Source organism: Triticum aestivum, chromosome 7B (genome assembly GCF_018294505.1).
Source record: "Triticum aestivum cultivar Chinese Spring chromosome 7B, IWGSC CS RefSeq v2.1, whole genome shotgun sequence".
NCBI lineage: Eukaryota > Viridiplantae > Streptophyta > Magnoliopsida > Poales > Poaceae > Triticum > Triticum aestivum.
In genome coordinates this window covers 647,517,652-647,540,043 of record NC_057813.1, presented here as the reverse complement: position 1 = coordinate 647,540,043, position 22,392 = coordinate 647,517,652, and the positions used below count along the sequence as shown (strand labels likewise).

The 22,392-nt window shown below is 45.6% G+C and overlaps 1 pseudogene; it reads right to left on the bottom strand.

Annotated features, from left to right (window-relative positions):
• Nucleotides 1-3,900: 3,900 nt before the first annotated feature.
• LOC123158356 (uncharacterized) overlaps nucleotides 3,901-22,392 on the bottom strand; it is a 101,979-nt pseudogene continuing 83,487 nt past the window's right edge.

Here is a 22,392-nt window from a genome sequence, read left to right as displayed (position 1 = left end):
TCACCTGTACTAAGCGGGAATACTGCTTGTGCATCCGAACTCCTTAAACCCCAAAGTTGTTCCATATGAGTCCACCATACCTTCCTATATGCGGTATTTACCTACTGTTCCAAGTAAATTTGTATGTGCCAAACTCTAAACCTTCAAATGAAATTCTGTTTTGTATGCTCGAGCCGCTCATGTTTCCACTAGGGCTGCCTATATCTTCCATGCTAGGTGGGTTATTCTCAAGAGGAGTGGACTCCGCTCCTCATTCACGAGAAAGGGCCGGTAATCGGGATGCCCAGTCCCATGATCCAAAAAGATCAAAGCAAATCAAAATAATTAAACAAAACTCCCCCCTGATTGTTGTTAGTTGGAGGTACTCGTTGTTTCGAGCAAGCCATGGGTTGATGCTTGTTGGTGATTGGGGGAGTATAAACTTTTACCATTCTGCGTTGGGACTGCCTATAATGCATGTAGTATGGAAGATACAACCATCTCATAGTTGTTGCGTGGACAGCAAAAGTATGCCGCTCAAAATGTTATTCAGTCTCTATTTTAAAATCAAGCTCTGGCACCTCTACGAATCCCTGCTTCCCTCTACGAAGGGCCTATCTATTTACTTTTATGTTGAGTCATCACCTTCTTATTAAAAAGCACCCGCTGGAGAGCACACTATCATTTGCATTCATTATTATTGGTTTATATTGGGTATGACTTGACTGGATCTCTTTTACCATGAATTACAATGTTTAGTCAGTCCTTGATCTTTAAAGGTGCTCTGCATTTATGTTTTGCGGTCTCAGAAAGGGCTAGCGAGATACCATTTTGTAATACCATGCTATGATTGTTTTGAGAAAGTGTTGTCATCCGAGTTTTATTATTATCGCTCGCTAGCTGATTATTCCATTGATATGAGTAATTGTGAGACCTAAGTGTTATTGTGAGTATGGTTAGTTTATAATGTTGTTGAAACCTGAATGATGGCTTTGCATGTTTACAACACCAAGAGCAAATAGAGTTTGTAAAAGTTTTTCTTTATCACTTTCAGTTTATCAACTGAATTGCTTGAGGACAAGCAAAGGTTTAAGCTTGGGAGAGTTGATACGTCTCCAACGTATCTACTTTTCCAAACACTTTTGCCCTTGGTTTTGGACTCTAACTTGCATGATTTGAATGAAACTAACTCGGACTAACGCTGTTTTCAGCAAAATTACCATGATGTTGTTTCATGTGTAGAAAACAAAAGTTCTCGGAATGTCCTGAAAATCATGGGAGGCACTTTTTGGAAAATATAAAAAATCCTCACAAAAGATGAAGACCAGGGGGCCCACAGCCTTCCCACGAGAGTGGGGGGCGCCCTCTCCCCCTGGGCGCGCCCCCTGTCTCGTGGGCCCCCTGAGGCTCCGCCGACCTCAACTCCAACTCCATATATTCCGTCTCGCGGAGAAAAAAATCAGAGAGAAAGTTTCATCGCGTTTTACGATACGGAGCCGCCGCCAAGCCCTAATCTCTCTTGGGAGGGCTGATCTGGAGTCCGTTCGGGGCTCCAAAGAGGGGGATTCGTCGCCGTCGTCATCATCAACCATCCTCCATCACCAATTTCGTGATGCTCACCGCCGTGCGTGAGTAATTCCATCGTCGGCTTGCTGGACGGTGATGGGTTGGATGAGATTTACCATGTAATCAAGTTAGCTTTGTTAGGGTTTGATCACTAGTATCCACTATGTTCTGAGATTGATGTTGTTATGACTTTGCTATGCTTAATGCTTGTCAGTAGGGCCCGAGTGCCATGATTTCATATCTGAACCTATTATGTTTTCATCGATATATATGTGTTCTTGATCCTATCTTGCAAGTCTATAGTCACCTATTATGTGTTATGATCCGACAACCCCGAAGTGACAATAATCGGGATACTTCTCGGTGATGACCGTAGTTTGAGGAGTTCATGTATTCAGCATGTGTTAATGCTTTGGTCCGGTTCTCTATTAAAAGGAGGCCTTAATATCCCTTAGTTTCCACTAAGACCCCGCTGCCACGGGAGGGTAGGACAAAAGATGTCATGCAAGTTCTTTTCCATAAGCAGGTATGACTATATTCGCAATACATGCCTATATTACATTAATGAATTGGAGTTAGTTCTGTGTCACCCTATGTTATAGCTATTACACGAGGAATCACATCCGACATAATTATCCATCACTGATCCATTGCCTATGAGCTTTTCATATATTATGCTTCGCTTATTTACTTTTCTGTTGCTATTGTTACAATCACTACAAAACCCAAAAATATTGTATTACTATATTTACCTTTTACCATCATTACCATTACTATCATACTACTTTGCTACTAAGTACCTTGCTGCATATACTAATATATCCAGGTGTGGTTGAATTGACAACTCAACTGCTAATACTCAAGAATATTCTTTCGCTCCCCTTGTGTCGAATCAATAAATTTGGGTTAAATACTTTATCCTCGAAAGCTGTTGCGATCCCCTACACTTGTGGGTCATCAATGCTCTGGCGACTCCTCATCTACCCACTGAACAACACCACAACTGCTTGCTTCCTGCAAAACAACAAGTACAAATGCATTTACTTCCTTTTTCACTTCACTTCTATTCAGTCCAATTCAAAACAACTATAGTATACTGCACATGCACAATTCAGCTCAATTCTGAATTTATATCTGAGTTTTTAACAACATAGTACACTGAATTTACTTCATTTATACATTAACTTTTAACAGCACAGTACAATTCAGTTCAATTCATTTACTTCATTTATATCTATGAACAATGCACATCACTCAGTGACTATCACTCAGTCACTCAGTCACTATGGTATGGTACATGACAGTACCTTTAACTAAACTACTAGGTGAACAGTGAACATGAACACTGAACAGTGAACATGAACAATGAACAGTGCATATGAACAATTTATAATTTCTACACAAAATAAGCAAACTATAGATTTTTGCTAGCACTCACATCAAGTCCACAGGCAATGAACGTACTCCCATTGCTAATCCCTTCGAAGCAAACATGCCTCTTCGCTGGCTGGCCATGCTCGCACATCACCATCACCTCATCGTCAACGCCAGAGTAGTTCGGGTCCTCGATTGTAGCCAGGATCTACATCAACAAAAGAAACACACAAAATCCATCTCACGAGTTCAAATCGAGCAGGAAAAACAAAATCCCCAAATCGAAACCCTAGCTCAAAGAACCATATGGAAGTAGTACACATCACTGACCTTGATAGGGGAGCCGCCTGAAGAGTACTCGTAGCCCGATTCCTCGCTGGCGTTGCTCCACGAAACCATGGCGGACGGTGGCGAGCTGGCTTCTCACCGACGACGACCATAGCCAGAGAGAGGGGCGAGAGAGAGAGAGAGAGAGAGAGAGAGAGAGAGAGAGAGAGCGGGGGATCTGTCTGGCGAGCACCGACAGGACCGACCGGCGCGGCGTCTTGACCGTTTTGGTCCTAACGGCGCCGTTTGCCTGTCCGTCATGTCACATCATCATTTTTGGGGCCCACCTGTCGAAAAGAGATCAAACGAGGCTAAACAGCTGTTCAGTGCTTTTTGCAACGGGTTAAGAGATTTTACGGTGTTTTTTGCAACGGATTAACGAGTTGGTAGTTTCTTGCAAACCTAGCCACAAATGTGATGGTTTCTTGCAATTGACTCTACAAGAAAAACACATCACAGGAACATAGGTAGTATGGCACTCGACGATTGCATATCAAAAAGACATAACCGGAATCCAGAGGACAACTTTCAGTTTGGAGTAACGGAATTAAGGAAATGGAACGGTATGGTAAATTTTAACCAATTGGTCTCAAAGCATAATCCCTTCGCTAACGACACTCCGACAACAAAACTTGCAGTAATATAAGGAACCAATCAATCTCTCCCATACTGACAGACAAAACAAATGGTCGTATAATCTATTGCAAAACCTAATTAGTTTGGAACTTTGGATGTTCTGACTGGAATGAGGATATTGAAATTTAGTGATGGCTCACATGTTGTCGGCCACTTTTAGATTGCTGATCCTCCGCATGATGTCCCTTCTGTCGCTGTTCCTGAAGATCTATCCACACATGCGGCAGATGGCCCTGCGGCACCTGCTGTCCACCGTGCACCATTGCTGCACCTGGCACATGCAGCTGCGGCGGGTAGTAATACGGGTATCTGCTAGCTGAAGGCCCGAAAGGTGGCGGCGGACTGGCTCTGTGAAGCCTGAATCCCTCCTCCTTCATCTCGTCCATGCGGATTATGTCCACCAGGAAGTTGTAGACATCAGTCCTAGCAACAGTAGCGGCAACATCACTCTTCTTCAAGATTCGGCGCTTGTTCTCCTCGTTGACCATCCATGACCTCATCGTCATCTCCAGAGACGTCACGATACGTGCCTGACCTCGCTTGTCCACCAGGCATGCCTGACCATCCGCCTGGATCCAGCGCCTTTAGATCCAGAGACGTCACGAGGAAGGCCCTTGCCACCACCATTGGCCGCACATGCTTCGTCCGGCGGTGGTGCAGGGAAAGGGGAGGACCAGGCGGTGATCCTAGGGTTTGGAAGAGGAGCGCCCTTGAGCCACCCTGTGATGGGGCGACGCGATGCATGTTGAAATTTCCATGCACTCTCTTGTCCTAGCCTCGATATCTCTAGGTTGTGGTCCCTCTTCACAAAATAGACCTCCCAAGTAAAAAAAAATTCATCCAGGTTAATCTTCCTCTAGTTTACATAAATAAATCAGTGGCGACGCGAAATTTCGACCAACCGACAAAGCGTGAAAGGATCGAGGCCAGAATTACTTGGGAGCGCATGCAGCACTGGCCCGGGCATTGCCGGAAACGGAAACCACTTGTTTGCAGCAGGAAGAGGACGTTGGAGAGGGACGTGGCACGCGGGCTGGTACGTACTACTACGTGCTTTCGTTGCCTCAACGTGCAAGCATCTGTTGTGCATCAATCCATCATTCATCTACTCAACTCCGCTGGCCTCTCCCCCGTCACATTACTGCCTCTTCTTTTCTTCATGCAACCAGCACAAGACTAGCTAGAGTGGAAATCCAGATCACTGGCAAGAAAAAAGAGAGTGAAATGTCGAACCAGGCATGCACGGCTACGTACCTGTCCACGCTCGAGATAATAAGTACCACCACCACCAAACCCACATTGTCCAAAATTGATCAAGGCGTAAACTCAATTGGAAATCACACAGTTCAAAAAGAACAGTGGAAAGCGTAGGCCAGAAGGGGATGGTAAGTGAGACCAAATTATTTTCATGGTCTATGTTGAGCAGTGTGAGCTCTATTTAGAAACATATCTATTTTATCTATCTTTTATTATGTATTAATGGAACATCATTGGTTAACCAGTCTAGAGACAATAATCCACAAACTCCAAAAAAAAGTACATTCGGTTGTTTAATTTGCTTGTACTCTATAATGACAGAGCATCTCTAACCCATCACTCGTATCTTTTTTAAGCCAAGGCGCGATTCCTATCTAGTACTATATGAGAGTACGTACCCAGTGCTGAGCTGAGGGTGCACCAATCTGTATCTTGTGCATGATTCATGTAGACATGTTTTGTTTAGCACAAAAAAATTATGTCTCTGCCTCGTTATTTTTGTAGTTTGTTCTAGGGCAACGCAGTTTCTAAAACAAAATTTTCATGACTTTTTGATACGTCGGAGGGACGACCATTCGGCGTCGACGTGTGCAAAGGCATGGGAGAGGAAGTTTCGTAGCACCATCACACGGCCGGACGGCCATTCGGCTCTCCGGCGCGCCGTGCAGAGCGGGGCCCCTACTTCCCTGGTACACCAATCACGGACACATGCGAGTAACAAGAAGAGACGCACACACACCCGTGGCTCCTTGCCCAGCCGGATACATTGGCGATGTGAGCAGGCTATCGCATGGGCCGTTTGTGGCTGGCGAAAGCCACTGCAGACGCCACGATACACGATTTCGGCATGTGAGTTGTGACCCGTGGATCGCTAGGGCCTTTGGCCGAACAGAGAAAGGCACAGCACGCGGTGGCTGCCCAAACCGCGTTGCCACTCCGTGACCTAGTACTACTACTGCCACAAAGCCAATGGATATTTTTACACATCACATTACAAAGACTAATAAGCCGAAACTGAGAAAGTAACTCTATGTATCATCACAATTACCGTGGCGTTAAAAGAAGCCGGAGCTGCTGCTGCCCCCGCCAAAAAAAGAGACTGCACGGCAAGCATCCTCGCGAACCAGCGAATATATCATGGCCGGAAGCCCATCTGCCCCGGCGCCTTAGCTAGGCCCATGCATCTGAAACAAAGTCTCCTCAATTTCCTCGTCCGAGATAGCAGTCGTTAACATGCCATTCGTGTCATCCGTGAATACAGTGACAATGTTGTCGAGCAGTCGGTGTGCATAAACTGAACCCTATGACAAAAAAAGCTTCTTGTAGAACGTGGCCACCACCTCCCGCATCGCCTCATCCGTCCAACATTTTGTCACGTCCTTTCTCAGAAGCGCCTTGACCGTGTTCTTTCTTTTCCGATGTGAAGCTCGTTTCTGAAAATACTTCGTGTTTTGATCACCCGCCATCAGGCAATCAACACGAGAGCGTTGTCTATACGAGATCTATTCTCTCTCATAAATTTCACTTACCTGCTCCTCAGGTCACTGAATACCCAGACCCTAACGCTCACCGTTTTGCATCTTCAAACTATTGAGATTGAGCTTGGCGATTTTGTTCCTGGTAGACCCGAACACCACTCGGCCCCACTGCTCCAAGTCCGTTGTCACACTTCCAAGTCTGATGTCGTGCATGATTCAGCTACACATGCATGTTTAGCTTTAGCACCAACAATTTATGTACTCTAACTTGTTCATCTTGTGTCTTCCAAAACTTGCAACAGCCTCTGTACAAATGCTATCATTTCTTTCACCCTAAATGAAACGGAAGCGCTTGATTCTTGGAACAAAAGATGGGGGTACTCTGAACCCCAAACGGTTGGTAAATTTTTTCCATCAGCACAGAAAGAAAAAGGAGGCATGCAGGCGATTGATTTGAAGTACTAGCTTTAGAGCAAATTCACTGCGCCGATCCAAACGGACGTGTGTTTCGTCCTGTTTTTGTCCGTTTGGATCGGCTGCCCACCCGTCGTCCGCCCTCTTTTGTGTTACGGTTGGCCAGACGCCCAACACGCGGACGCATTTTTGTCCTCGCGGCCGGCCTGCCAGTTTTTTTTTTTCAAACATATGGAAATTTAACCCTAGTTTGCATAATAATTCAAACAAAATACAAATAAAGTTTCACAACCAAACAAATATATCATAGTTTACCACTAGTAGAAAACAGGCCTTTAGTCCCGGTTCCAGAGGGCCTTTAGTCCCGGTTCTGGAATCGGGACTAAAGGGTCGGGACTAAAGCCCATAGCTTTAGTCCCGGTTTGCTTACGAACCGGGACTAAAGGAGCTTAATGTGGCCGCTGTCTGGAGCTCCACCTTTAGTCCCGGTTGATGACTAAAGGAATTTGTTTGAAATTTTGTTTTTCTGAATATTTTTGAAAAAAAAACTGATTTTTTTTAATTTTCAAATTTCTGAATTATTTGACAATTTAATCTCTAAAAACCCTCTCATCACTGCTCAAGTATGAACCAACCTGAGCACGTCTAACTTTCGAGTTCTATTCCCCCTAGTTTTCAAGTCTGCATTTGTTTTTTTTCCTGACAATACTAAGCTGTCAATCCTATTAACCCTTAGGAGTTGAACTTGAGCATGAAGCACCGTTTGAGTTTCAAAATATTATTCTAAAAAATAATAATTATTTATTAACACTAATATTTCTTGAATAAGTGGTTTGACCATAGTTTGACCAAAAATTCAAAAAAACTTAAATTTGAGGATAACTTTTTTCTTTTAAGAATTTGAGGATTCTAAAAATTTGCAAAACGGCCTACGGCGGTCGAAATCGGATGCGGATTTTCATGCTGATTTTTTTGATATATTATGCGTTTTTTCGACACCGTATGCAAAAGATATGGCCGTTTTACTTTTTCATAACACTTTTTTTGCAAAACATGTCCAAATTTAAGTTTTTTTAGTTTTCCTAACTAGTAGATGTAGTAACATAACTACATCTCACATTTGCGTTGGATTTCAGATTTTTTTTTCTTAAAAATAGAACAGCCAACAAAATTCCAATTTACATTAGTTAAAACTAAAAAATATTAAATGAAAAGATTAGATAAAACAGTCAGCGGCGCGTAGTAGATCTAGGCATCGTCGTTATCCTCTTCCTCCTTGGTCAGGTCGACGTAAACCTGCGGCTCCATCCACAGGAACGCCTGTTGGATGGCTGGCAGTGTCGTCGCTTGCTGCGCCACCAGCTGCTGCTTCTCCTGCCGCTCGGCCTTCATCGCACGCTCCGCAGCCTGCCGCTCAGCCTCCTTATCTATCGTGCCCACCCACGCGAGCGTGCAGGATATACGACGGCAACATGCTCATCCACGACCATGATTGTCCAAGCAGCGGCCATGGCTCCTCCTCCACAGGCTCGGGCGCGAGCGGTACTGGTGGCGGTGGGGGTATGTTGACCTCCACTCCGGCCGCCAATTCAACCATCGCGTCTGCAATGCTAGGCCACCTGGCGAGCTCCTTGCGCTCGGACTCCTCGATGGACCTCCTTGTGGCCTCCTCGAGGGCCACAATGTAGGCCTCCTAATCCCCCCCCCCCCACCATGACCGGCAGTTGGTGGAGCGATGAGCGTGCGTGGTTCACGGGGCGCACCCTTGAAGCACGACCGACAACGCTGGTCGTGCTCGGTGGCGAACCACGCGTCCTAGTTCGGCAAATCCACCGTGTACGCTGGGTCATGGCGAAGGTCGTCCAGGAGTAGAGCATGACGGTGATGGATTTCCATCAGGTGCGTGCGGCCTGAGTCCGGCATGGTCGACACCGGAACCCTATCGAGGTTGAGGTGCTACTCGTGCGGCAGGTTCATGTCGGGCTACGACACCAGCACACTATGCGTCCAGAAGTGTTGGGAGTGGTGCACTGACACGTAGAGGCAAAAGCGCGACCGCCGAGATCAACTTATTTGTTATCATAAACTAGCCAGTTTACAAATTGTATTGCCCAAAAGTAAAAAGCTAGTCACCTATATAATGTACACTTGTAACCATTGAATAAATTGTACAGAAAACCAAACAAAGAAAATTCAACAAAGGCCATGGAACAACTCACATGCTTCAACCCTAGGTCGAATGTATGATCCTAATGATGAGTGAATGATCCTAGTGACAAGCGGCCTGTGAGACTATGTTACTCCTGGAGTGATTGGTGATGTCCGTTCTAGAGCTTGCTTACCGCCCAGCAAGGTAAGAAGTGATGACTGCAAATGTATTGGAGTATATATATCAGAGAAAAACGACTCGGTTGAGCCCAATCAGAGCACCAATCGAAGGGTATGACTGGACTCCATCCGTACTAGCATCCAGGCCTGGACGCAATTAGCAATAGAGTCCATCCTGGACGCTGGCCCTTTACCAGTTTCGGAATTACAGATTTATCATTTACTATTAATATAAAAATCAGTGCATGTAAGTTTTTCAATCGCACATTTGATAATGAAATTGGGTGAACTGTGCAAACGTTGCCACTCCTTCATACTTAGGCACAACATTTTCACCCTGAAACTGAAATCCTTGGTCATAGATACGTTCCAGACGCTCATCATCTATGATCGTATTGTGCATGATCACACAAGCAGTCATCATCTCTCACAACTTTTTGGTGCTCCAAGTTCTAACAGGATACCAGACGATGCCCCGTCAAGATTACAGAACATAAAAGGCACGCTCCACATTCTTCCTAGCACTCTTTTTCTATTGGGAAAATATCTTCCTCTTCTCTCCTAAAGAGTTGGGGATTGTCTTCACAAGAGTAGTCCATTGAAGATAGATACTTTCAGCTAGGTCGTATCCTTTGTTGTAGTTATGGCCATTGTTGTTAACATTAACCTCCAGGCAATTGCCTTCTGTCATCCTTGCGAACACCGGAGCTGAAGCACGTTGACAGACCCGGCCCTTGGGGGGGGGGGGGGGGGATGGAACACATCAAGTGGGAGGGGCCAATGCTACAAGCGGCCGAACATAGGTTGTGAGGCGAGAGAATAGATCGCCACCTGCGGCAGCAGCGAGATGCCTGATATGCATCTGCTGTGGCGGCGCCTCGAGTCGGATGAGGGCTGGATCGCCAGAGATATCCATGTCGCTCCCTCCCACACGAGCTCGCTGACTCGCCGAGAGGCCTCGCGGTGCGAGACGGAACCATTACAGTTGCAGAGAAGATAAGGTATGCCTCTGATCTTTATGTATGTTGTATGAGATTTTACTACGATGATTTATTAAATTTTAGAAATGCTCATCAAAATTTAGAAAATTGTTCATTGCACATATTTTATGGTACATGTTAATGTATGAATTAGATGTTTTTTTGGATATATGTTACTGGGGATATAAATTATGTATTTTCCGACTCAGCTGATAGTTGCTATGAAGCGATAAGCGACTATAAATTTAGAAGACAAGGATTTTACATCAACGATGCTGGATAATAGAAAATGTCAGTGGTCATGGGTTAAAAGCACATGGTCATCAAGGAATAAAGTAATATGTCCAATCAATTTATTATTAAAATTATCCAAAGAAGGGGCTTCAATAAAATAAAAATTATTACATTTCCTTTGGCTAGCAAAATTCAATATACTTTTTCGTATACATTTTATGGTCTATTTAAGGGGCCTTAGGTTCTAATTTCACCCGGGCCCCCGAATTCTGAGGACCGGCCCTGCACGTTGATGTCATTGTGAGAGGCGGCCATATCGAAGAAAGTGTGCCAAATACAGAGATCTTGTGAAACTACGGCCTCGAGAATGATGGTGCAAGCTTTGACATGACCCCTATACTGACCCTGCCAAGCTAATGGGCAGTTCTTCCACTCCTACTGCATAAAATCTATTGCTACCAAGCATCCCCAGAAACCCCATGCTGGCATTCATCGTCAAGAAGCGGGATGTATCTACAACATTTGGCTTTCTCAAGTACTCGGCCAAACACTGATATCACATCTTTGTAGAACATGTACATGGACTCTACGCACATGGACTCGCTCATATGGACATACTCGTCAATGGGATCACCAGGAACTCCCTATGCAAGTATCCGAATAACAGCAGTGCATTTTTGATAAGATGCGAAGCCAATCTTTCCCAGGGCACCTCCTTGCACTCAAAATAATCATCGTACCCCACCACCCACTCCCAGATACGGTTGAACACATGTCTAGCCATACGGAAACGACGCCAGAATAGGTGTTGTTTGAACAGGGGGTTGGTGGTCTCAAAGTACTCCTTTGAGAGAAGGAAATGGCTGCTCTCTCGGTTGTGATTCAATGCCGGAGTGTGTCCCGGGATTGAGCCCGGGAACATCGGTCGCTGCCTACGAAGGTGGTCATGGATGACCAACACAGCAGCCACAAGCTCCTCATCGGCCCGCGAGGAATCATGCGAGTCGCAAAGGAAATTGTGGAAAAATAAATCATTGTTAATGTCAATTTGTACCTTGCAGGAAAACTGTCGAACAACTTGCGGACGTCGTCGAAGAAGCTGGCCCACGAAGAGCCTCGCGCCTCCGCTGGACCTAGCAGTAGGCCCTGTTGGCGTCCGACAAGCATGGCGGCATCCGGCGAGCGTGGTTGTCGCGCTTTGTCCGCTTCAAGCAGGTCCGGGGGTGCGGGACAAGGTGGTGCTGGCGGCGACGTTGGGGAAGCTACGGCGGTGTGGCGATGAGGTGGTAGCGGCGACGTTGGAAGGTGGCGTGCTGCAGGGGGGTGTTGGTGCGGGCGGTTGTCCTAGGCAACAGAACTGGGCACAGGGATGGGGCGGGGCGTGCTGGTTGCCGATGCAAGGAAGAGAATGGCTATGTGCCAACAACTGGCGGGCCGAGGGGGGTAGGCGCGCGAGTCCGTTTTGTGTTCGCGCCGATGCAAACGAGGCCCAAATTGGGTCTGCAATGGGTCGCCTGACGCACGAAAAGTGGATGCGCGTCCGTTTGAGTCGGCGCGTTGGCCCAATTTTTGTGTCCATTCCAATCCAAACGGACATGGACAGACAAAATGGATCGGCGTTGGAGTTGATCTTAGGGTTGTTCACACTCCGGCCGGATCGGACGTCATCGGTTGGCGTGGGCGTGTGCAGGGCAGGGTAGGGCAGGGGGAGGAAGTTTCGTAGCACCACGGTCATGTTGCTCTCCCTCCGGCGCCACTGATACGCGGTGTACGTGCAAAGAAAGCCAAGCCCCTCCCTTTCCCTCCCTCCCTCAAGCACGGCAATCTTGGACATGAAACACGGGCTGATGCCAACACGGCGTGGCTCCCCTCCCTAGCTAGCCCCTACAACAAACATTGCCGATCTAGGCAGACTATCGTATCGCATGCGCCACGCCCATGCCTCGGCTCAGCTCACCTTGCCGTTTGCGGCGAAAAGCCATCCACTGCGCAAGCAAGCAATATGGGGCATGTTTGTTTGCCATGCGCTACAGTACACGCATTGCATACACTTCTCCACCCAATCTGGCTATGCAAATGAAGCCTCAAATGCACCATCTGCATGTTGTTTGGTTGCTTGCATGGCCTCTTGTCTGCATGGGCGGAACCACACTGCCTGATGTTTGGTTGCCTGCATGTTAGTGGACAAAGCCAAGGCATGGTGTTTGGTTGTATGCAATGCCTGATGTGTGGTAACCTATTTGGCTAGTTGGTGAGGTTACCACCACACTTCGGCAGCACACATCATAAGCACAACAGAGTATAAACAGAGCATCAACTAGCATAATTCAGATATAAGCAGTATCACACTTCATAGCAGTTCAACGCATAAACCATAAACATGTTCAAAGCAGACTCGATAGTACGCTCGAAAGAAGTGGCCCGACCCTACTCCTTGGCGGCGAAGGCTTTGTCGTGCTTCCCACACTTGTTGACGACCTCAATGCCATCGTTGTCGAAGATGATGACCTTGAGGGTGTCGGTGTTGGGGAACATAGTATTTTCAAAATTTTCCTACGCACACGCAAGATCATGGTGATGCATAGCAACGAGCGGGGAGAGTGAGTCCATGCAACCTCGTAGACCGAAAGCGGAAGTGTTAGCACAACGCGGTTGATGTAGTCGTATGTCTTCACGATCCGACCGATCCAAGTACCGAACGTATGGCACCTCCGAGTTCAGCACACGTTCAGCTCGATGACGTCTCGCGAACTCCGATCCAGCAGAGCTTCACGGGAGATTTACGTCAGCACGACGGCATGGTGATGATGATGATGTTGCTACCGACGCAGGGCTTCGCCTAAGCACCGCTACGATATGACCGAGGTGGAATATGATGGAGGGGGGCACCGCACACGGCTGGAATAGATCAACAAATCAACTTGTGTGTCTTGAGGTGCCCCCCTGCCCCCGTATATAAAGGAGCAAGGGGGGGAGGCGGCCAGCCAGGAGGAGGGTGCGCCAAGGGGGGACTCCTACTCCCATCGGGAGTAGGACTCCTCCTTTCCTTGCAGGAGTAGGAGAAGGGGGAAGGAGGAGACAGAGGGGAAGGAAAGGGGGGCGCCGCCGCCCCCCCCCCTCCTTGTCCAATTCGGACTAGAGGGGGAGGGGCATGCGGCCCTGCCTTGGCTGCCCCTCCTCTTCTCCACTAAGGCCCATGTGGCCCATTATACTCCCCGGGGGGACCGGTAACCCCCCGGTACTCCGGTATATGCCCGAATCACCGGAACACTTCCGAAGTCCAAACATAGTCATCCAATATATTGATCTTTATGTCTCGACCATTTCGAGACTCCTCGTCATGTCCGTGATCATATCCGGGACTCCGAACTATCTTCGGTACATCAAAACACATAAACTCATAATACCGATCGTCACCGAACTTTAAGCGTGCGGACCCTACGGGTTCGAGAACTATGTAGACATGACCGAGACACGTCTCCGGTCAATAACCAATAGCGGAACATGGATGCTCATATTGGTTCCCACATATTCTACGAAAGTCTTTATCGGTCAAACCGCATAACAACATACATTGTTCCCTTTGTCATCGGTATGTTACTTGCCCGAGATTCGATCATAGGTATATCAATACCTAGTTCAATCTCGTTACCGGCAAGTCTCTTTACTCGTTATGTAATGCAGCACCCCGCAACTAACTCATTAGTCACATTGCTTGCAAGGTTTATAGTGATGTGCATTACCGAGAGGGCCTAGAGATACCTCTCCGACAATCGGAGTGACAAATCCTAATCTCGAAATACGCCAACTCAACAAGTACCTTCGGAGACACATGTAGAGCACCTTTATAATCACTCAGTTACGCTGTGATGTTTGGTAGCACACAAAGTGTTTCTCCGATAAACGGGAGTTGCATAATCTCATAGTCATAGGAACATGTATAAGTCATGAAGAAAGCAATAGCAACATACTAAACGATCAAGTGCTAAGCTAATGGAAGGGTCAAGTCAATCACATCATTCTCCTAATGATGTGACCCCGTTAATCAAATGACAACTCATGTCTATGGTTAGGAAACTTAACCATCTCTGATTTAACGAGCTAGTCAAGTAGAGGCATACTAGTGACACTATGTTTGTCTATGTATTCACACATGTATTATGTTTCCGGTTAATACAATTCTAGCATGAATAATAAACATTTATCATGATATGAGGAAATAAATAATAACTTTATTATTGCCTCTAGGGCATATTTCCTTCAGTCTCCCACTTGCACTAGAGTCAATAATCTAGATTACACAGTAATGATTCTAACACCCATGGAGTCTTGGTGTTGATCATGTTTTGCTCGTGGAAGAGGCTTAGTCAACGGGTCTGCAACATTCAGATCCGTATGTATCTTGCAAATCTCTATGTCTCCCACGTGGACTTGATCCCGGATGGAATTGAAGCGTCTCTTGATGTGTTTGGTTCTCTTGTGAAATCCGGATTCCTTTGCCAAGTCAATTGCACAAGTATTGTCCCAAAAGATTTTCATTGGACCCGATGCACTAGATATGACACCTAGATCGGATATGAACTCCTTCATCCAGACTCCTTCATTTGCTGCTTCCGAAGCAGCTATGTACTCCGCTTCACACGTAGATCCCGCCACGACACTTTGTTTAGAACTGCACCAACAGACAGCTCCACCGTTCAATATAAACACGTATCCGGTTTGCGATTTAGAATTGTCCGGATCAATGTCAAAGCTTGCATCAACGTAACCATTTACGACTAGCTCTTTGTCACCTCCATAAACAAGAAACATATCCTTAGTCCTTTTCAGGTATTTCAGGATGTTCTTGACCACTGTCCAGTGATCCACTCCTGGATTAGTTTGGTACCTCCCTGCTAAACTAATAGCAAGACACACATCAGGTCTGATACACAACATTACATACATGATAGAGCCTATGGCTGAAGCATAGGGAACATCTTTCATTTTCTCTCTATCTTCTGAAGTGGTCGGGCATTGATTCTTACTCAACTTCACACCTTGTAATACAGGCAAGAACCCTTTCTTTGCTTGATCCATTTTGAACTTTTTCAAAACGTTATCAAGGTATGTGTTTTGTGAAAGTCCAATTAAGCATCTTGATCTATCTCTATACATCTTGATGCCCAATATATAAGCAGCTTCACCGAGGTCTTTCATCGAAAAACTTTTATTCCAGTATCCTTTTATGCTATCCAAAAATTATATATCATTCCCAATTAACAATATGTCGTCCACATATAATATCCGAAATGCTACAGAGCTCCCACTCACTTTCTTGTAAATACAGGCTTCTCCAAAAGTCTTTATAAAACCATATGCTTTGATCACACTCTATCAAAGCGTTTATTCCAACTCCGAGAGGCTTGCACACTTTGTTAGTACCTTTTGGATCGACAAAACTTTCTAGTTGCATCATATACAACTCTTCTTCCAGAAATCCATTCAGGAATGCAGTTTTGACATCCATTTGCCAAATTTCATAATCATAAAATGCGGCAATTGCTAACATGATTTGGACAGTCTTAAGCATTGCCACGGGTGAGAAAGTCTCATCGTAGTCAACCCCTTGAACTTGTCGAAAACCTTTCACAACAACTCGAGCTTTGCAGACAGTAACATTACCATCAGCGTCAGTCTTCTTCTTAAATATACATTTATTATCGATGGCTTGCTGGTCATCGAGCAAGTCAACCAAAGTCCACACTTTGTTCTCATACATGGATCCCATCTTAGATTTCATGGCTTCAAGCCATTTCGCGAAATCTGGGCTCATCATCGCTTCCTCATAGTTCGTAGGTTCGTCATGTCAAGTAACATGACTTCCAGAATAGGATTACCGTACCACTCTGGTGTGGATCTTACTCTGGTTGACCTACGAGGTTCGGTAGTAACTTGATCTGAAGTTTCATGATCAATATCATTAGCGTCCTCACTAATTGGTGTAGACGTCACATAAACTAGTTTATGTGATGAACTACTTTCCAATAAGGGAGCAGGTACAGTTACCTCATCAAGTTCTACTTTCCTCCCACTCACTTCTTTCGATAGAAACTCCTTCTCTAGAAAGGATCCATTCTTAGCAACAGAAGTCTTGCCTTCGGATCTGTGATAGAAGGTGTACCCAACAGTTTCCTTTGGGTATCCTATGAAGACACATTTCTCCGATTTAGGTTCGAGCTTATCAGGTTGAAGCTTTTTCACATAAGCATCGCAACCCCAAACTTTAAGAAACGACAACTTTAGTTTCTTACCAAACCACAGTTCATAAGGCGTCGTCTCAACGGATTTTTATGGTGCCCTATTTAACGTGAATGCAACCGTCTCTAAAGCATAACCCCAAAACGATAGCGGTAAATCAGTAAGAGACATCATAGATCATACCATATCTAGTAAAGTACGATTACGACGTTCGGACACACCATTACGCTGTGGTGTTCCAGGTGGCGTGAGTTGCGAAACTATTCCGCATTGTTTCAAATGTAGACCAAACTCGTAACTCAAATATTCTCCTCCATGATCAGATCATAGAAACTTTATTTTCTTGTTATGATGATTTTCCACTTCACTATGAAATTCTTTGAACTTTTCAAATGTTTCAGACTTATGTTTCATTAAGTAGATATACCCATATCTGTTCAAATCATCTGTGAAGATGAGAAAATAACGATACCCGCCGCGAGCCTCGATATTCATCGGACCACATACATCAGTATGTATGATTTCCAATAAATCTGTTGCTCGCTCCATAGTTCCGGAGAACGGCGTTTTAGTCATCTTGCCCATGAGGCATGGTTCGGAAGTACCAAGTGATTCATAACCAAGTGATTCCAAAAGTCCATCAGTATGGAGTTTCTTCATGCGCTTTACACCAATATGACCCAAACGGAAGTGCCACAAATAAGTTGCACTATCATTATCAACTCTGCATCTTTTGGCTTCAATATTATGAATATGTGTGTCACTACTATCGAGATTTAACACGAATAGACCACTCTTCAAGGGTGCATGACCATAAAAGATATTACTCATATAAATAGAACAACCATTATTCTTAGATTTAAATGAATAACCGTCTCGCATTAAACAAGATCTAGATATAATGTTCATGTTCAACGCTCGCACCAAATAACAATTATTTAGGTCTAAAACTAATCCCGAAAGTAGATGTAGAGGTAGCGTGCCAACGACGATCACATCGACTTTGGAACCATTTCCCACGTGCATCGTCACCTCGTCCTTAGCCACTCTTCGCTTAATCCGTAGTCCGTGTTTCGAGTTGCAAATATTAGCAACAGAACCAGTATCAAACACCCAGGTGCTACTGCAAGCTCTAGTAAGGTACACATCAATAACATGTATATCAGATATACCTTTGTTCACCTTGCCATCCTTCTTATCAGCCAAATACTTGGGGCAGTTCCGCTTCTAGTGACCAGTCTGTTTGCAGTAGAAGCACTCATTCTCGGGCTTAGGTCCAGACTTGGGTTTCATCTCTTGAGCAGCAACTTGTTTGCAGTTCTTCTTGAAGTTCCCCTTCTTCTTCCCTTTACCATTTTTCTTGAAACTGGTGGTCTTGTTAACCATCAACACTTGATGGTCCTTTTTGATTTCTACCTTCGTAGCCTTTAGCATTGCGAAGAGCTCGGGAATTGTCTTATTCATCCCTTGCATATTATAGTTCATCATGAAGCTCTTGTAGCTTGGTGGCAGTGATTGAAGAATTCTGTCAATGACACTATCATCCGAAAGATTAACTCCCAGTTGAATCAAGTGATTGTTATACCCTGACATTTTCGAGTATATGTTCACTGACAGAACTGTTCTCCTCCATCTTGCAGCTATAGAACTTATTGGAGACTTCATATCTCTCAATCCGGGCATTTGCTTGAAATATTAAATTCAACCCCTGGAGCATCCCATATGCTCCATGACGTTCAAAACGTCGTTGAAGTCCCGGTTCTAAGACGTAAAAGATTGCACACTGAACTATCGAGTAGTCATCAGCTTTGCTCTGCCAAACGTTCACAAAGCCTGCAGTTGCATCTGCAGCAGGCCTGGCACCCAGCGGTGCTTCCAGGACGTAATTCTTATGTGCAGCAATGAGAATAATCCTCAAGTTACGGACCCAGTCCGTGTAATTGCTACCATCATCTTTCAACTTTGCTTTCTCAAGGAACGCATTAAAATTCAACGGAACAACAGCACGGGCCATCTATCTACAATAACATAGACTAGCAAAATACTATCAGGTACTAAGTTTTCATGATAAATTGAAGTTCAATTAATCATATTACTTAAGAACTCCCACTTAAATAGACATCTCTCTAATCATCTAAGTGATCACGTGATCCAAATCAACTAAACCATAACCGATCATCACTTGAAATGGAGTAGTTTTCAATGGTGAACATCATTATGTTGATCATATCTACTATATGATTCACGCTCTACCTTTCGGTCTCAGTGTTCCGAGGCCATATCTGCATATGCTAGGCCTGTCAAGTTTAACCCGAGTATTCTGCGTGTGCAAAACTGGCTTGCACCCGTTGTAGATGAACGTTGAGCTTACCACACCCGATCATCACGTGGTGTCTCGGCACGATGAACTTTGGCAAAGGTGCATACTCAGAGAGAACACTTTTACCTTGAAATTTAGCGAGAGATCATCTTATAATGCTATCGTCAATCAAATAAAAATAAGATGCATAAAGGATAAACATCACATGCAATCAATATAAGTGATATGATATGGCCATCATCATCTTGTGCTTGTGATCTCCATCTCCGAAGCACCGTCATGATCACCATCGTCACCGGCGCGACACCTTGATATCCATCGTAGCATCGTTGTCGTCTCGCCAACTATTGCTTCTACGACTATCGCTACCGCTTAGTGATAAAGTAAAGCAATTACAGGGCGATTGCATTGCATACAATAAAGCGACAACCATATGGCTCCTGCCAGTTGCCGATAACTTGGTTACAAAACATGATCATCTCATACAATAAAATATAGCATCACGTCTTGACCATATCACATCATAGCATGCCCTGCAAAAACAAGTTAGACGTCCTCTACTTTGTTGTTGCAAGTTTTACGTGGCTACTACGGGCTGAGCAAGAACCATTCTTACCTACGCATCAAAACCACAATGGTATTTCGTCAAGTTAGTGTTGTTTTAACCTTCACAAGGACCGGGCGTAGCCACACTCGATTCAACTAAAGTTGGAGAAATAGACACCCGCCAGTCACCTGTGTGCAAAGCACGCCGGTAGAACCAGTCTCGCATAAGCGTACGTGTAATGTCGGTCCGAGCCGCTTCATCCAACAATACCGCCGAACCAAAGTATGACATGCTAGTAAGCAGTATGACTTGTATCGCCCACAACTCACTTGTGTTCTACTCGTGCATACAACATCTACGCATAAACCTGGCTCGGATGCCACTGTTGGGGAACGTAGTAATTTCAAAATTTTCCTACGCACACGCAAGATCATGGTGATGCATAGCAATGAGTGGGGAGAGTGAGTCGACATACCCTCATAGACCGAAAGCAGAAGCGTTAGCACAACGCGGTTGATGTAGCTGTACGTCTTCACGATTCGACCGATCCAAGTACCGAATGTACGGCACCTCCGAGTTCAGCACAAGTTCAACTCAATGACGTCCCGCGAACACCGATCCAGCAGAGCTTCACAGGAGAGTTACGTCAGCACGACGGCGTGGTGACGGTGATGATGTTGCTACCGATGCAGGGCTTCGCCTAAGCACCGCTACGATATGACCGAGGTGGAATATGGTGGAGGGGGGCACCGCACACGGCTGGAATAGATCAACAGATCAACTTGTGTGTCTAGAGGTGCCCCCCTGCCCCCGTATATAAAGGAGCACGGGGGGAGGCGGCCGGCTAGGAGGAGGGCGCTCCAAGGTGGGAGTCCTACTAGGACTCCTCCTTTCCTTGCAGGAGTAGGAGAAGGGGGAAGGAGGAGAGAGAGGGGAAGGAAAGGGGGGCGCCGCCCCCCTCCTTGTCCAATTCGGACTAGAGGGGGAGGGGCGCGCGACCCTGCCTTGGCCGCCCCTCCTCTTCTCCACTAAGGCCCATGTGGCCCATTATGCTCCTCGGGGGGGGGGGGGTTCAGGTAACCCCCCGGTACTCCGGTATATGCCCGAACTCACCCGGAACACTTTCGAAGTCCAAACATAGTCATCCAATATATCGATCCTTATGTCTCGACCATTTCGAGACTCCTCGTCATGTCCGTGATCATATCCGGGACTTCGAACTATCTTCAGTACATCAAAACACATAAACTCATAATACCAATCGTCACCGAACTTTAAGCGTGCAGACCCTATTGGTTCGAGAACTATGTAGACATGACCAAGACAGGTCTCCGGTCAATAACCAAGAGCGGAACCTGGATGCTCATATTGGTTCCCACATATTCTACGAAGGTCTTTATCGGTCAAACCGCATAACAACATACGTTGTTCCCTTTGTCATCGGGATGTTACTTGCCCGAGATGCAATCGTCGGTATCTCAATACCTAGCTCAATCTCGTTACCGGCAAGTCTCTTTACACGTTATGTAATGCATCATCCCGCAACTAACTCATTAGTCACATTGCTTGCAAGGCTTATAGTGATGTGCATTACCGAGAGGGCCCAGAGATACCTCTCCGGCAATCGGAGTGACAAATCCTAATCTCGAAATACGCCAACTCAACAAGTACCTTCGGAGACACCTATAGAGCACCTTTATAATCACTCGGTTACGCTGTGATGTTTGGTAGCACGCAAAGTGTTTCTCCGATAAATGGGAGTTGCATAATCTCATAGTCATAGGAACATGTATAAGTCATGAAGAAAGCAATAGCAACATACTAAACGATCAATTGCTAAGCTAACGGAATGGGTCAAGTCAATCACATCATTCTCCTAATGATGTGATCTCGTTAATCAAATGACAACTCATGTCTATGGTTAGGAAACTTAACCATCTTTGATTTAATGAGCTAGTCAAGTAGAGGCATACTAGTGACACTATGTTTGTCTATGTATTCACACATGTATTATGTTTTCGGTTAATACAATTCTAGCATGAATAATAAACATTTATCATGATATGAGGAAATAAATAATAAATTTATTATTGCCTCTAGGGCATATTTCCTTAAGTCGGGAGTGAGGAGCTTGAACGTCACCATGTAGCCGATCTTGATATGATGAACGGCTGCGTAGGTGGCCAACCCTGATCTAGGGTCACCCTGCCGTTCATCAGCTTGACCGTCACCTTCCAGGAGCAACCGGTGTTGTTTCTGAGCTTGAACTCCGTTGGCACCGCGACGAAGTGCTTGTTGAAGTCCAGGGGCATGGGGATGCACTCAAGCTTCGGTGCAAGGATGACCTTGCAGAAGTGAGTTGGGGCATCCTCCTGATGGTAGTGGCCGTAGTTGCAGCGCTTGTTGCTAGGACGGCTCCTCCATGCCCTCGTCGTCGCCACCCTCAGGCGTCTTCGGGTCTTCCTCGGCGGTTGTCGGCAGCACAACCTGGTCGAGCATTGGGTGAAGGGGCTGCTTGCCCTTGTTGTCAACGGCCGGGAGCACCTCTGTGCCCATCTCATTGCTCTCCTCGATCTGCACACAATTCAAGGAGTCAGGCACTGCACAGAGTTCATGGCTAATTGAAGAGCTTGTAGTTAAAACGACATGACTGTCACTCTTCTCCTCCTCTCCACCCCCCTATATTTACTCACCCTGCCCACCACTACTTAC